The sequence below is a fragment of the Octopus bimaculoides genome, chromosome 3 (assembly GCF_046866305.1).
Source record: "Octopus bimaculoides isolate indiv1 chromosome 3, ASM4686630v1, whole genome shotgun sequence".
Classification (NCBI taxonomy): Eukaryota; Metazoa; Mollusca; class Cephalopoda; order Octopoda; family Octopodidae; genus Octopus; species Octopus bimaculoides.
The window spans coordinates 3,514,780-3,529,779 of NC_142930.1; positions in this window are offsets into that span (position 1 = coordinate 3,514,780).

Sequence of the window (15,000 nt, forward strand, 5' to 3'; positions counted from 1 at the left end):
GCGGGAAGTGTCGGCACTCAACTTCCAACATGGCTGAAAAAGATCGGTGCACGTGTGAAGGTGGAACACCTACAAAAATCAGTATTGCTTGGAACTGCAAGAATTCTTCGCAGAAGAATTTTGTAGCATGAGCAGTAAACAAGTGTCACCTTAGTCTGTGGACAGCTAACACTTTCAGTCATACGCAGTAAAATAAGTTGTGAGTTTTCATATAATAATAATAATAATAATAATAATAACAATAATAATAATAATAATAATAATACTAATTTCATTTATTGGCAACTAGGGGCGACATATAGTGGACTATAAAGTAGACATGGACAGTAAGGGTTTTACTCACAGAAACGATGAGTACACAATTAAAACAATAACAATGATATCCCACAAAAAGAATATAACAATGAAAGTTTCCCAATAGAGGGTAACTACCTGGAGTTGGCTCAGTTACCCCACCAATCCTGAACTACTCGAAGCTTCCCCATGCTGGTTTTGCAAGGGATTATTGAATGTTTCATAGCGAGGGCTTCTGACTTAAACAGCACCGAAATGGTGCCGTAATGTTGGCCCCTCGCTATGTATCCGAAGTCATTTCTGATGCACCTCAGCGCCGCCTCAATATCTACTTGAGCTGTTTTCGTGTCTGCTGAGATGTATCTAAAAGGCACCGTTCTTCTCTCAACTGCTTCTATTGCCTCTGATAGAACAGAGGGACCGGCCTACGTTTTCTCGTGTGTTATCAGTTTCCATGCTTATGTTAGCATTTGGTCCCTATTTGTGAGGTCTACGTTCAGTCCAGAGCTACGGACGAAGCTCCGTAGCTCTTCGGCAGAACGGACGTACGTTACGACCAGAGCGACGGACGAAGCTCCGTAGGTCTTCGGCAGAACGGATGTACGTTACGACAAGAGCGACGGAAGAAGCTCCGTAGCTCTTCGGCAGAACGGACGTACGTTACGACAAGAGCGACGGACGAAGCTCCGCCGCCTATTTGTCGCTCAGAATTCGGCAGTTTCCGACCGACTCTGCAGGTAAGCGGCGGCGACCGGCGGCGACCGGCGGGGCGAACGGCGAGGCGAACGCCGGCCGACCGTCCGCCTTTCCGTCGGCTGCGGTCGCGGTGCGAGTCGAACGAAACGACCATCTGATCGACGGCTGCTACCCCTACATAGTAGTCTGGACCTCCTTGGGGTGTGAGGGCCACCTAGACCGCGACTGTTCCGCCGGGTTCGACCCGCGAGTTTACGGGTCGGACCTCGTCGCGGTACCGATCGCGGCTCGTATCGGGGCTCGTATCGCGACCGACACTTCGGCCTTTAGATTGCACCGGCGGTTCGCCGGCGTGACTCTGCCGCCGATGCGTCCGCTTTCTCTTTGCTCGCTCCCAATCGTCCGCCGGCTTCGTTTGTCGCCGCCGCGACTCGCTCGACCTACGAGTGCGTCGGCCGCCTGTCCCAGCGTCTCCTAGCGTGCGTAACACACGTACACACACACTCGCATTCGGTGTCGCCGCCTAGACGACGGCCTTTCGATAGCACGTGCTGTTTGCCGGCGGAGCTCCGGCGCTTTGCTCAGCTCACAATCGCCCCTGGGTCCGACCCGCTAGTTTGCTTGGAACCATTCGAATACTCTGGATGGTGCTCGAAAAATAAATGATGTTACCTTAGTTCACTGGTGGTGAAAAGCTGACAGCGTAGTACATCTCCAGCGTTAGAAGCTGTGCAAAGGTAATAAATAATAATAATAATAATAATAATAATAATAATAATAATAATAATAATAATAATAATATTCCTTTCTACTATAGGCACAAGGCCTGGAATTTGTGGGGTACTTGACTGGTATTTAATTTATCGACCCCGAAATATGAAAGGCAAAGTCAATCTCGGTGGAATTTGAAGTCAGAACGTAGCGGCAGACGAAATACCAATTTATTTATTACTCACAAGGGGCTAAACACATATGGGACAATACACACATGCGGGGACAATTAACACATGATAGAATGGAACAATGAAATTAAACAATGATGATGGGACGGCCACCCCAGCCCCACCCCGGGGCGGCCGCGTTATTTCAATTATTTCAACAGTTCTTAATAGTTCCTTTCACAGTCTTCGATAGTTCTTTTCAAAATACTCAATAAGTTATCCAAAATAAAACTACTCACCATTTTATATAATCTTTTATTTCCTCGTAGTTCACCACTGGAGCCCTGGGTTCGAAATTCACCTCGGGTCCCAGTGGGTTTATATCTGTCGGGAAAGCCTCTTTTAATTTTTTATACTTTTCTTTTTCTAATAAAATCCATCTCGCCTCCTTATCGCAACGGTCCGAGAGGTCCACTTTGACAATGTCTTTTATTTTGGGAATAACCAAAGAACTGAAAACCACAGATCTTAGAATGGACCACTGAGCTAAATGACATAATATATGCGGCAGCCACTGCAGCCACAAAAGAAGCAGGATACTCACTCAAACCCATCCGAACAGGAGTTCTACCACCCAAACAGACCTTGTGGATAAATAACATCCAGAACAACATTAAAAAAAAAGAGAAAAGATTTATCGATTCTCAACGAAATTAGTAGACAATCAACACAACTAATTAACAAGAAGAAAACAAAAATACTGTACAAATACAGCATTACAGAAAAGGACTTACCTGAGGCAAAAAAAAAAAAACTAAAGCAAGACATCCTTGCCAAAGCACAAAGGATCCGCCGGTATGAGAAACGCCAACGTTTCTTTGAACAAAACAAACAGTTCAAATCCAACCCCAAAAAACTCTACCAAGAACTGGGTAAAAATAAAATAGACATTACTGCAGCACCAACAGCAGAAGAACTGGAAGAATTCTGGAAACAAATATGGTCGGTGAAGCAACAACCCCAGAAAAGGACCATTAAAACAACGAACTTAGCACTTGAGCAACTCTGGCCCTTATAACAAGTGAAGAGGTCACCCAGACACTGCAAAGACTAAGCAACTGGAAGGCACCTGGACACAAGATCCCCAACTTCTGGTTAAAACACCTGCCAGAAATGCATAAAAAGCTGGCAGAAAACTTTAACAACATACTAGAGACAATGCCTGAATGGCTCACGAAAGGGAAAACCATCTTAATCCCCAAATCCACGGAAACGGAGAAACCACAAAACTATAGACCTATAACATGTCTCCCTACGATCTACAAAGCCTTTACTGCAATAATATCACAGAGATTGAGTAAGCACCTGGAAAATAACAACCTGTTTTCAGAAGAGCAGAAGGGATGCTGCAAGGGCTCATACGGCTGTAAAAACCAATTATTGATCAATAAAGCCATTACTGAAGACAGCCGCAGAAAGAAGAAAGGCCTCAGTATGGCCTGGGTGGACTACCAAAAGGTTTTCAACAGTGTTCCCCACACGTGGATTCTGGAAACACTAGCCATAAACAAGGTGGCACCAATTATTATAAAATACATAAGGCACTCAATGAACAAATGGCAGACAGTGCTACAGCTCCAAACAAAAGAGGGACTTGTGAAAACGAAAGCCATCCCCATTAGAAGAGGAATATTCCAGGGAGACACGCTCTCTCCATTCCTGTTCTGCTTGGCACTCACACCTTTAACTGAATTGCTAAATAGAACTGGTTGCGGTTACAAATGCTACGGAAAAACAGTCAGCCACCTTTTATATATGGATGACCTAAAATTATATGCTAAAAATGACAAAGAGCTAGAAACACTACTACAGACAGTACACGGCTTTACCAAGGAAATAGATATGAAATTCGGATTAGAAAAATGTGCCAAAGCAACCCTGAAAAGAGGAAAATTAGTTAAAAGTAGCAATATAACACTAGATAAAGCCAATGGAATAAGAGAACTAGATGAAAGCCAACCGTACAAATATTTAAGAGTCATTAGGATACAAAATACACAAATGAAAGAAAAAATAAAGAAAGAGTACTATAGACGAGTTAGATCAATACTAAAAACAGAGCTCAATGCTAAAAACAAGATAATGGGTATCAACACTTTAGCTGTCCCAGTTATAAGCTACAGCTACAACATCCTTAACTGGACACTAAACGAACTATCTAAAATAGACAGGAAAACAAGAAAAATAATGACAGGATATAGGATGCACCAACCAAAATCTGACATAGAAAGGCTATATATACAACACACAGAAGGCGGTAGGGGTCTTATACAGCTGGAAAACTATTATAAAATAACCACCATAGGACTGCAAAAATACCTACTCCAGAAGCAAGGAAAACTAATACAAATAGTCACAAAACACGAGCAAAACAAAAAACTGTTTTCAGTATTTAAGGAAGCTGACAAATACAAACAAGAAATCAATCTACCTAACAAATACGAAGAAGAAGAAGAAGAAGAAGAAGAAGAAGAAGAAGAAGAAGAAGAAGAAGAAGAAGAAGAAGAAGAAGAAGAAGAAGCTATAAAACAAATGAAATCCAAACTAAAACTAGAACAGCAACGGACCATGATAAAACGATGGCAAGAAAAGCCCCTACATGGTAAATACTGGGCTAAACTAAATGCAAAAGAAATAGACAGAGAAAAATCCCAGCAATGGTTGAGAAGCTCAGGACTCAAAGCAGAGACTGAAGGATTTTTAATTGCTGCACAAGACCAAAGCCTCCCCACCAGAAATTACCAAAAACATATAATGAAAAGAAACATAACAAGTAACTGTAGAATATGTGGAGATGGACAAGAAACAATAAATCATATTATCTCTGGCTGCCCAGTCCTGGCTAAGAAGGAATATATTCACAGACACGACAGAGCTGGGACCTATATACACTGGAAGTTATGCCAACACAATGGAATAACAACAGAAAAAAGATGGTATAAACACACGCCAGAAAAGGTCACAAAAAACGAGAAAGCAACCATACTCTGGGATATGTCAATACACACAGATAGAGAAATTAAGGCAAATAGACCAGATATAGTTGTCAAAGATCATGAAGAAAAAAAGTGCTTTCTAATTGAAGTATCATTACCAGCAGATGACAACGTCTCTCTAAAAGAAATGGAAAAACTTTCAAAATACAAAGACCTGGAAATAGAGGTAACTCGAATGTGGAATCTAAAAACAGAAACAATTCCTATCATAGTAGGTGCCTTAGGTATAATAAAAAAAATATTCAGACAAATACATAACAAAAACACCAGGACTTACAAATATATATCACATACAGGAAATTGCACTACTGGGCACTGCACACATCCTACGCAAAACACTTTCAATACAGTAACCATAAGAGCACCACAGTAAACCAGAGCACATACCCAAGGCGCACAGAGCTGCGCTCGGTAGTGAAGTGAAAGCACGCTATAAAAATAAAACTACTGAACAATAATAATAATAATAATAATAATAATAATAATAATAATAATAATAATAATAATAATAATAATAATAACTCTTATTTATTTATTGGCCATTTTAGCCTCTAAATTCAGTACAAAAAATGAATTACATGAATATATGCGCGCGCGTGTATGAGTGTGTTTATATGTATGTATGTAAATGCATATACATACATTCTTTGTAAAACATAACAGAGGAAAAACATTGCACGAATAGAACGAGAAAAGTGTAAATAGCGATGACAATTCAAAGATGTTGTGTGACTTCAAAGTTGAAATTAATGATGTTGTTTTTGAGCTAACATTATTGTAGGCGAAAGAAAAAAAATAATAGACGAGTTCAGTTTTATTGAGACTGACTCAAATGACAGCAGATGGGAACAGTATGGTGAAGTATTCATCGAAATAAAAAGCTACGTTGAACTGAAAGAGGAAAATTTAAAACAAACCCATCATTTTTATATATATATTTTTAATACATTGCAAATGATTCCTGTGAGAATTAAGACTACAATTTGGTTTACAGAAATTTCAAAGCTTAGAAAATGATTATATTTGGCATCTGTTTGGAACATTGCCAAAGTAGTGGTTTGCTTAAACTAGATATAATATCGATTTCTTTTCTGGGCCCAAGGCCACAAATGTAAAGGGGAAGAGAATGAAATTGTGTGACATTAATGTGATTTTGCAATTTTGCTTTGTTTATTTGTTGGGTTTTTTTTCTGAGTTCTATTAGAAACGTTAGTTTATTACATTAGCTTTAGGTAGAAATCGAAACCTTGTTGCAAATATGATTTAGTAGGAAATTATCTCTCACCTTGAGGTGTATATCTAAGAGAGTCTTAATATTGATTGCGTGCATTTTTCAGTCGGCGAGCTGGCAGCAGCGTTAGCACTCGGACAAAATGTTTGACGGCGTTTCGTCCGACTTCATGTTCTGAGTTCCAATTCTGCCGAGGTCAGCTTTGCTCTTCGTCCTTTCGGGATTGATAAAATAAGTACCGGTAGAGATTTGGGGTCGATGTAATCAACTTACCGCCTTCCCTTGAAATTGTTGGCCTTGTGCCAAAAGTTGAAATCAATGTTGAGCGTTTACTTTGACACACGTCTACAAATATTTGAAGAAAATAGTTTCTTGTATTTTGAATTAAACAAACAACATTAATACATTAATATGTTATAGCAGGAGAAAGAAAATGGCAGCCGACACTCGCCGAGTTTAAATTCCAAACTTAATCAGATGTAACTCTGGCAATGCATGAATTTTAGTCAGCAATCATTTGATTTTGTGATCCTAGCACTTTAAAGCAATTATCTTATCGATTTCCGTCATAGCTCAAAGTCATAAAATATGAATGAGAGGAACATAATTGTTTAAACCGGCAACGTTTATTAACTGGTCTTCACCTATCGATCACAGACTGATGAAGATTACAGAATATAACGAATGAGTTTGATCACGTATTGAAGCCTTTCTTAAATGCATTAAAAATTTTAAAGAAGTAGAGATATAGGTGGGAAACGAAACTGAGGAAGAGCTAACTTCACTCGCAGTGAATCTGCTTCTAACCCACTGCAACCCTCCACAAAATTACACACACACACACACACACACACACACACACACACACACACACACACACACACACACACACACACACACATATCTACATATCTACATATGTGTATGAAGAGTACAGTGAAGTTACTGTGGGGAGTGGAAAATCCATCATTTCAAGCCGTGGAAAACTTGACAAAAGAGAAATTAATGGTCGAAAGCAGATTTTTTATCCCCTAAGTCTAAAAATCCCTGCTGCTTCTCATTACTTTCTCTTCTGTCATCTTTTGTCTGAAGAAGAAACCTACTAGAAACGTTGAATCTTCCACTCTTCATGGTAAGTTCGCTGTCCCCCTCACCCCTTTTTTAATCAAGTTTAATAAATAATGCAAATCTCGCCGACGCAGACGAACAGCAATCTCTTTGGAGTCTGATCATGTGTGTGCGTGTGTGCGTGTGTATGCATGTGTGTGTATGTAAGTGCGCGTGTGTGTGCATGTGTGTGTGTGTGTGTGTGTGCATGTGTGTGTGCGTGTGCTTGTGTGTCTATGTTTTTATCTGTGTATATTCATATTTTACCTATGTTGCGTTAACGGGTTAATTGTGGGTCATTTTTAATATTTTCATTTATTATACCAATTATTCCCCCACGGTCACTAAGGATATCTTCCATCATTGATTCTTTAATACTCTGCAAATGTTTTTTTATTATTTTATAAACCTTTAAATGATAATTTTGCGCAAGGAAATGCTCAATGAAGAATTTTTAAAATATAAAGGTTTCTGTACCACTCCTACCATTTACAAATCACCCGATGCACTCACATAGGGCCACTGTTTTCCCTGAACTCATGTTATTAACACACACACACACATATATATATATATATATATATATATATATATATATATATATATATATATATATTTAGAACTTGCTAGTCAAGGCATATTTAAAGAAATGCCACATCGGGTACTTCTGGCTTACAAGACACAATATTTCGAAACAACAGTGTCCCAGAATCCTTTGTATCAATGAACCGAGTATATTATGAACACACTGAAGTCGTAAAAATGAGTTGTTCTGAGATATACACAATAGCGACTAACATGTTTTGCGTTCGACTCTTCTGGAACATATTTGGATGCCTGTCACTAACGATTTCCAGTAAAATGAAATTACGCGTTCTGGTGCCCATGACAAACGACTCTCGTTTGCCACGATCTATGTGTGTGCTTTCATGCACTAAGCGCCTATATGATAGAATCTCATATTACGCATTATTCGGTTTTCTAGCAAGACACCCACGTTAAGCTAGACATAAAGGATTACCTTTCGGTATTAATACTGCTTCCATCGCTAATAATCATTTTTAAACAAGCCTGCAGATTATTTTCGACCAGCGTCTGAAAACATGTTGATATTCTATACATCATAGCAACGAGATTTGACTGGAATGCGGTGACCGGACGCTTCCCACTGATGGTTTCCAGTAGAATAAAATTGCTTGATGTGGGAGTTTCAGCGCCCATGATAGTTGATTCTCGTCTGCTACGATGTATGTGTGTGCATTTACGCACCAAGCACCTCTGTGAAAGGATCATTCAAGGCTAATAACACAGTGTTCGGTGTTCTAACAAGACATCCGCGTTAAGTTGGGTACAACGATTACTTTTTATTACCTTAATATTGATTCTCGTTTCGGATCGCACTACGAACAATGAAATTTTACTTTATCAATCGCAGTACTGAATGGAAAAATCTGGCCACTATAAAACACCAAAACTTTAGATCTTAAGATAATTGTGTGTGTGTGTGTGTGTGTGTGTGTGTGTGTGTGTGTGTGTGTGTGTGTGTGTGTGTGTGTGTGTGTGTGTGTGAATAGAAGAAATAGAAGTACAGGTGACTTTTTAATGCTTATTATTTATGGACAAAAGTATTGCATAGAAAAAAAAAAACAAGCCAAAGTGCATAATACTTGAATAGATAAAAATGTTGAGTATGTTTTACACAAATCAAATAATACAATAGAGAACAGACGTTTAGATTATGGAGATTTATAAATCGAATGTTATTGTCTGGAATATCTCTAAATACGTTGACTACACTTTGATAAAAAAATGTTGTGAGAGCAATAGGTTGACAGAATCATAAAATTTAGCTGTAAAAATAATCTTCAAAAGGTGAAGTGGAGAAACAACATAAATTGTAGAACTTTACACTAAGCAACTTCATAGCACAAAGACTAATTCATATTTGAGAAACAATAACAATAGACAGGATTTAACGAAACTAAAGAATATTCTAGAATCGCCAAACACTGCGATAAAAGTAAGAAAGTCATATTTAATGGAAGTCAAAAACTCATATTTAAAACGCATTAATAAATACAAAAAGTTAAAAAGCAACTTAATGGCTTACAAAATTCAAACTATGGAGGTGATATTAAATAGGGTGTAGCATCTCTAAATTATTATCCTCGAATTTAGCAATGCAAGACTAAGCATATACAAATGTCGTCACATAAGTCATTCTATATACCTCATGAAACGGACAGTGGTATATAAGCCAAATGAAACTACTTGTTACATTATATATTCGATAACTAATATAATTTGTAAACGTTTAGAAGTACAAAGGGAAATATCCGATAAGAAAACAAACAGCCAGCATCAAACGAAAACAAGATTTGAAAACCATTTGACTTACGAAGAAAATTATATGTTTTGTTGTTGCTTCACACCAGGTCAGCTCTGAATCAGTAGACGTATGATCAATGGTATTTTATATATATATATATATATATATATATATGTGTGTCTGTGTGTGTGTGTGTGTGTGTGTGTGTGTGTGTGTGTGTGTGTGTGTGTGTGTGTGTGTGTGTGTGTATATGTATTTACATATGTATATTCATATATATTTACGTTTATATATTCGTTTTGCAAGATTCTTGATGTGAAATCGTGTATTGAAACAAATATTGTTGTACTTGGTGATGGTACATATATTTATATGCATACATATGGGGATGGTATATATATATGTGTGTGTGTGTGTGTGTGTGTGTGTGTGTGTGTGTGTGTTTGTGTATGTATATATATATATATATATATATATATATATGGGGATGGTATATATGTACATACATCTCATACATATGTATTAGTGATACAGGTGAGATTTATATATCTGTGTGTATATATATATATATATATATATATATACATATGTATATATATATTATATTATATTATACATATATGTATATATATATATGTATATGTATATATATATATATATATATATATATATATATATATATATATATATATATATATATATATGTATATAGGTATCTGTATACATGGGTGGTATGGTGCATTGTCCTAAAAGCTCTCCCATCTTTAAGACGGTATGATATGAGCTGAGGAAACATAGATGCTATTTTCTACTAGACCGTGCGATTTCAAGGGTCGTAAGATGGGTTTAAGTATCGTCGAAACGGTTTCAATTCCTTTGCAGTATAAGACATTTGGGTATCGTCAAAAGAAACCACTATCAGAGAAACTGTAAAAAAAAAAAAATATTCCCATGGTGTTTAAAATTCATAAACTATTTTTCTGACTGCTTCTGACTGACGAGACACATGTCGAAACACCAGTATCCCAGCAACTTGTGCGTGAATGAGTCTAGTGTACTGAACGCGTTGCCATCGTAAACGAAAGAAGTTTTTTTTCCTAAGACATACACTACAGCAAACAGCATATTTTACATTAAAAACTGTCTGGAGGTTTTAAGAACAAATATGCAAATCAGAATTGTTTTCTATTTACTTTGAAGATGTTTTCTAACTTCTTTACAATACTAATGCACTCAAGATTACAAACTTCACCACATAGAATTCGAAATAAATCGATATCAGTAAACTACAATATGTAAATCCAGTGAGGTTACTCACTTACAAAACTTACAAAATCTTTTGAAATATCCAAAGATATCTGCTGCTACTTGTTAAATAGCTGCTAAAGTTTCTGCGGTTCTCATGCAACTTGAGAGGAAAATAGATTGTTCAGCTTAGCCAGAAGAGGAGAAAAAGCTGCATATTTCTTGAGTGAATGTCAGTTTCGTTCAGAATCATATTGATGTAACGTGTGGTATGATCTGGGGCGGATTGAAGTGCGAGACTTTTAGTTCGGCTCTCAGAGTGAAATCTATTGCTTTTTATGTTTTTGTTTTGATTACACCTATCAACGACTTCAGCATATACATATATACGCATGAATCCATGTACGTAGGCATGCAAGTATCTATGTGTGTGTGTATATATATATATATATATATATATATATATATATATATATATATATATATATATATATACACATATATACATGTACATATATATATATATATATGTATATATATATATATATATATATATATATATATATATATGTATGTATGTATGTATGTATGTATATATATATATATATATTATATATATATATGTATATATATATATATATATATATATATATATATATATATATATATATATATATATATATATATACACATACACAGTACACACACATTCATATATGCGTACTTATAAGTGTCTCACTGCATAAATGAAACTGTCGGATATTATTACAATTATTACACGTTGCTGGCCACAATTCACTTTCTCGCATATTATATACGAGGCGCAATGGTCCAGTGGTTAGGGCAGCGGACTCGCGGTCATAGGATCGCGGTTTCGATTCCCAGACTGGGCTTTGTGAGTGTTTATTGAGCAAAAACACCTAAAGTTCCACAAGGCTCCGGCAGGGGATGGTGGCGAACCCTGCTGTACTCTTTCACCACATCTTTCTCTCACTCTTACTTCCTGTTTCTGTTGTGCCTGTAATTCAAAGGGTCAGCCTTGTCACACTGTGTCACGCTGAATATCCCCGAGAACTACGTTAGGAGTACACGTGTCTGTGGAGTGCTCAGCCACTTGCACGAGCAATTTCACGAGCAGGCTGTTCCGTTGATCGGATCAACTGGAGCCCTCGACGTCGTAAGCGACGGAGTGCCAACATATACGAGAAAGATAGATTCTTTTAGCTTTTATGCTTTATTTGTTTTAGCCATTTGACTGTGGTCATGCTAGAGCACTGTCTTAAAGAGTTTTAGTCAAACAAATCGACACTAAGACAAACAGAGAGACAGACACACACACACACACACACACACACACACACACACACACACACGACGCACTTCCTACGTCGTAGCGTTACTCATTCACTGATCGATGGACATTTTCCCAACACCCAGTCTCATGAAAATGAGCGAAATTTCGAATGAAAGATTCTTAACTCAAATTATTCCTCTTCCTCTATTTTACTCCATTTTCTCTCTTTTGTGCGATTCTTGACTCGTGGTCCTCCTTTCTAAATAGTCTACGTTTGTTTAATTTACATTTCAAATACCTCTATATTAGACTGCTAAACCGTTGACTGTTCCCGCTGTATGCACATATATTTACATACACACATACATACTTTACCTCTCTGTCTCTCTCTATCTATCTCTCTCCCTCTATTTCTCTCTCTCTCTTTCTCTCTCTCTCTCTTTCTCTCTCTCTCTCTCTCTCTCTCTCTTCTCTCTCTCTCTCTCTCTCTCTCTCTCTCTCTCTCTCTCTCTGTATATTTATGTTATAATTTAGAACAAACAGTAAAACACACACACGCACACAGACACACACACACACACACACACACACACACACACACACATATGTATAGACGAGTGAGTGGATAAACGAAAGAAGGGCACTCACCAAATTTATTGGGAGTTACATGCATGGATTGCTATTTAATCTGTTAGGCTTAATTGAAACAGCTGTAAGATACTATGTTTGATTTTTGCTGATAATAATTTTTCTATTAAATACTATATCGCCATTTTCTTACTTTCTTTTGAATGATTATAAACCCATGGTGTATATACAAACCTACTGTTTTATGAATATTATTATTCACAACAAATATTAGGTATTGAACCAGTAACTCATTGGGTGATACTATCCCTTAATAAGGCTAATTTGTCCTCTAATTGAATATATATATATTTAAAAATACATTTTAAAAATATTTTTTTTAAATGTGTAGAGGTAACACACGAGTAAGTAGATGTTTATGAAAAAGAAGAACGAAAATGCTACTTTCTTAAAATTGGGTACATTTTTGGGGTTTTGTTATCAAAAATATTTACTGAAATGGAATATGTAGAGAGAAAAAAGAGCTATTAATAAAATAAAATTAAAATTAAAATTAGAATTCATGGTTTACTTTCTTTTTTCTGCAAGTGCACGTGGTAATCTCCGTTAATTTTCGTGGCATGTCATATTAAACTGTTTGTGACCGCAAATTACGACTATCTGTTTTGATAAATTAAATAGTGTGGTCAAAATTTGTTTTTTTAGGAGTGGATGTAGCATTCGAATAGCCAGCAGCAGTAATAATAGTAGTAGTAGTCGTAGTCGTGGTGAAGTCGGGTTTTCCGACCCCTTGTCTTTATTTCTTATGAATAACTGGCATATCCATATATCCATCCGTCAAACTGTCTTTTGATATTTTTCTTCCGTTTCCTTGATGTCATCCCTGTCTTGTGTTCTTTCTGGGATGCTGACGCCAGCTGCCAGTCAAGAACTACGGATGAAGATATAGATGTACTCCATCTCTTCAAAAACTGATATTCTTGTTCCTAAATTAAAGACACTTATTATCAAATAAACCAATGCTCGGCTTCTTTATCTTTTACTTGCTTCTGTCTTTAGATTACGGCTACGGCCATGCTGGGGCACCGCCTAGAAGAAATTTAGTCGAACGTATCGACTCCAGTACTTATTTTTATTTTAAACCTAGTACTTATTTCATCGGTCTCATTTACCGAACCGCTAGATTACGTGGATGCAAACACACTATTGTTTTCTACTCTAGGCACAAGGCCCGAAATGTTTGGAGAGGGTGGTGGTGGTAGTCAACTAAATCGACCCTAGTACGCAACTGGTACTTAATTTATCGACCCCGAAAGGATGAAAGGCAAAGTCGATCTCGGCGGAATTTGAACTCAGAACGTAACGGCAGACGAAATACCGCTAAGCATTTCGCCCGGAGTATTAACGTTTCTAACTTGGAATATTTAAATATTACTTTTTTCTACTCTAGACACAAGGTCCATAATTTCTGGAGAGTGGGGCAGTCAATTAGATCGACCCCAGTGCGCAACTGGTACTTAATTTATCGACACCGGAAGGATGAAAGGCAAAGTCGACCTAGACGAAATACCTATTTCTTTATTGCCCACAAGAGGCTAAACATAGAGGGGACAAACAAGGACAGACAAAGGGATTAAGTCGATTACATCTACCCCAGTGCGTAACTGGTACTTAAGTTATCGACCCCGAAAGGATGAAAGGCAAAGTCGACCTCGGCGGAATTTGAACTCAGAACGTAACGGCAGACGAAATACTGCTAAGCATTTCGCCCGGTGGGGTAACGTTTCTGCCAGCTCTTCACCGCCTTCTTCTGTACAATATTCGAAGAGAAAATAGTCGATCATTGTAATTTATTTATGAATATATAAGATTCACTTCGTCCTATTTAAAAAAACTATCAGAATAATTTTAACAAGATCACAAGTGCTACAAAACTCCAGATTCAATAGCAAATTCCTTCACACATTATACAATAAATAAGCATCTAAAATAAGAGGAATAAAAAGTCGCAGTTGAGAACTATTAATGTTTTGAAGTAAACTTCCTCTAATTACTTATGCATTTCATTATAATATAAAGATAATGTAATGAATATATAATGCGACGACGTTTCAGCTTCTGAAGCTTATGTTGCTCTGAACTGAGACCGTTCATTCTTATTAATTCAGATACGTGCACGCGCACACGCACACACATGCACACACATGAACGTACGCACGCACACACACGCACAAACACACATATATTTATGTGTATGTATATATATATGTATATATATG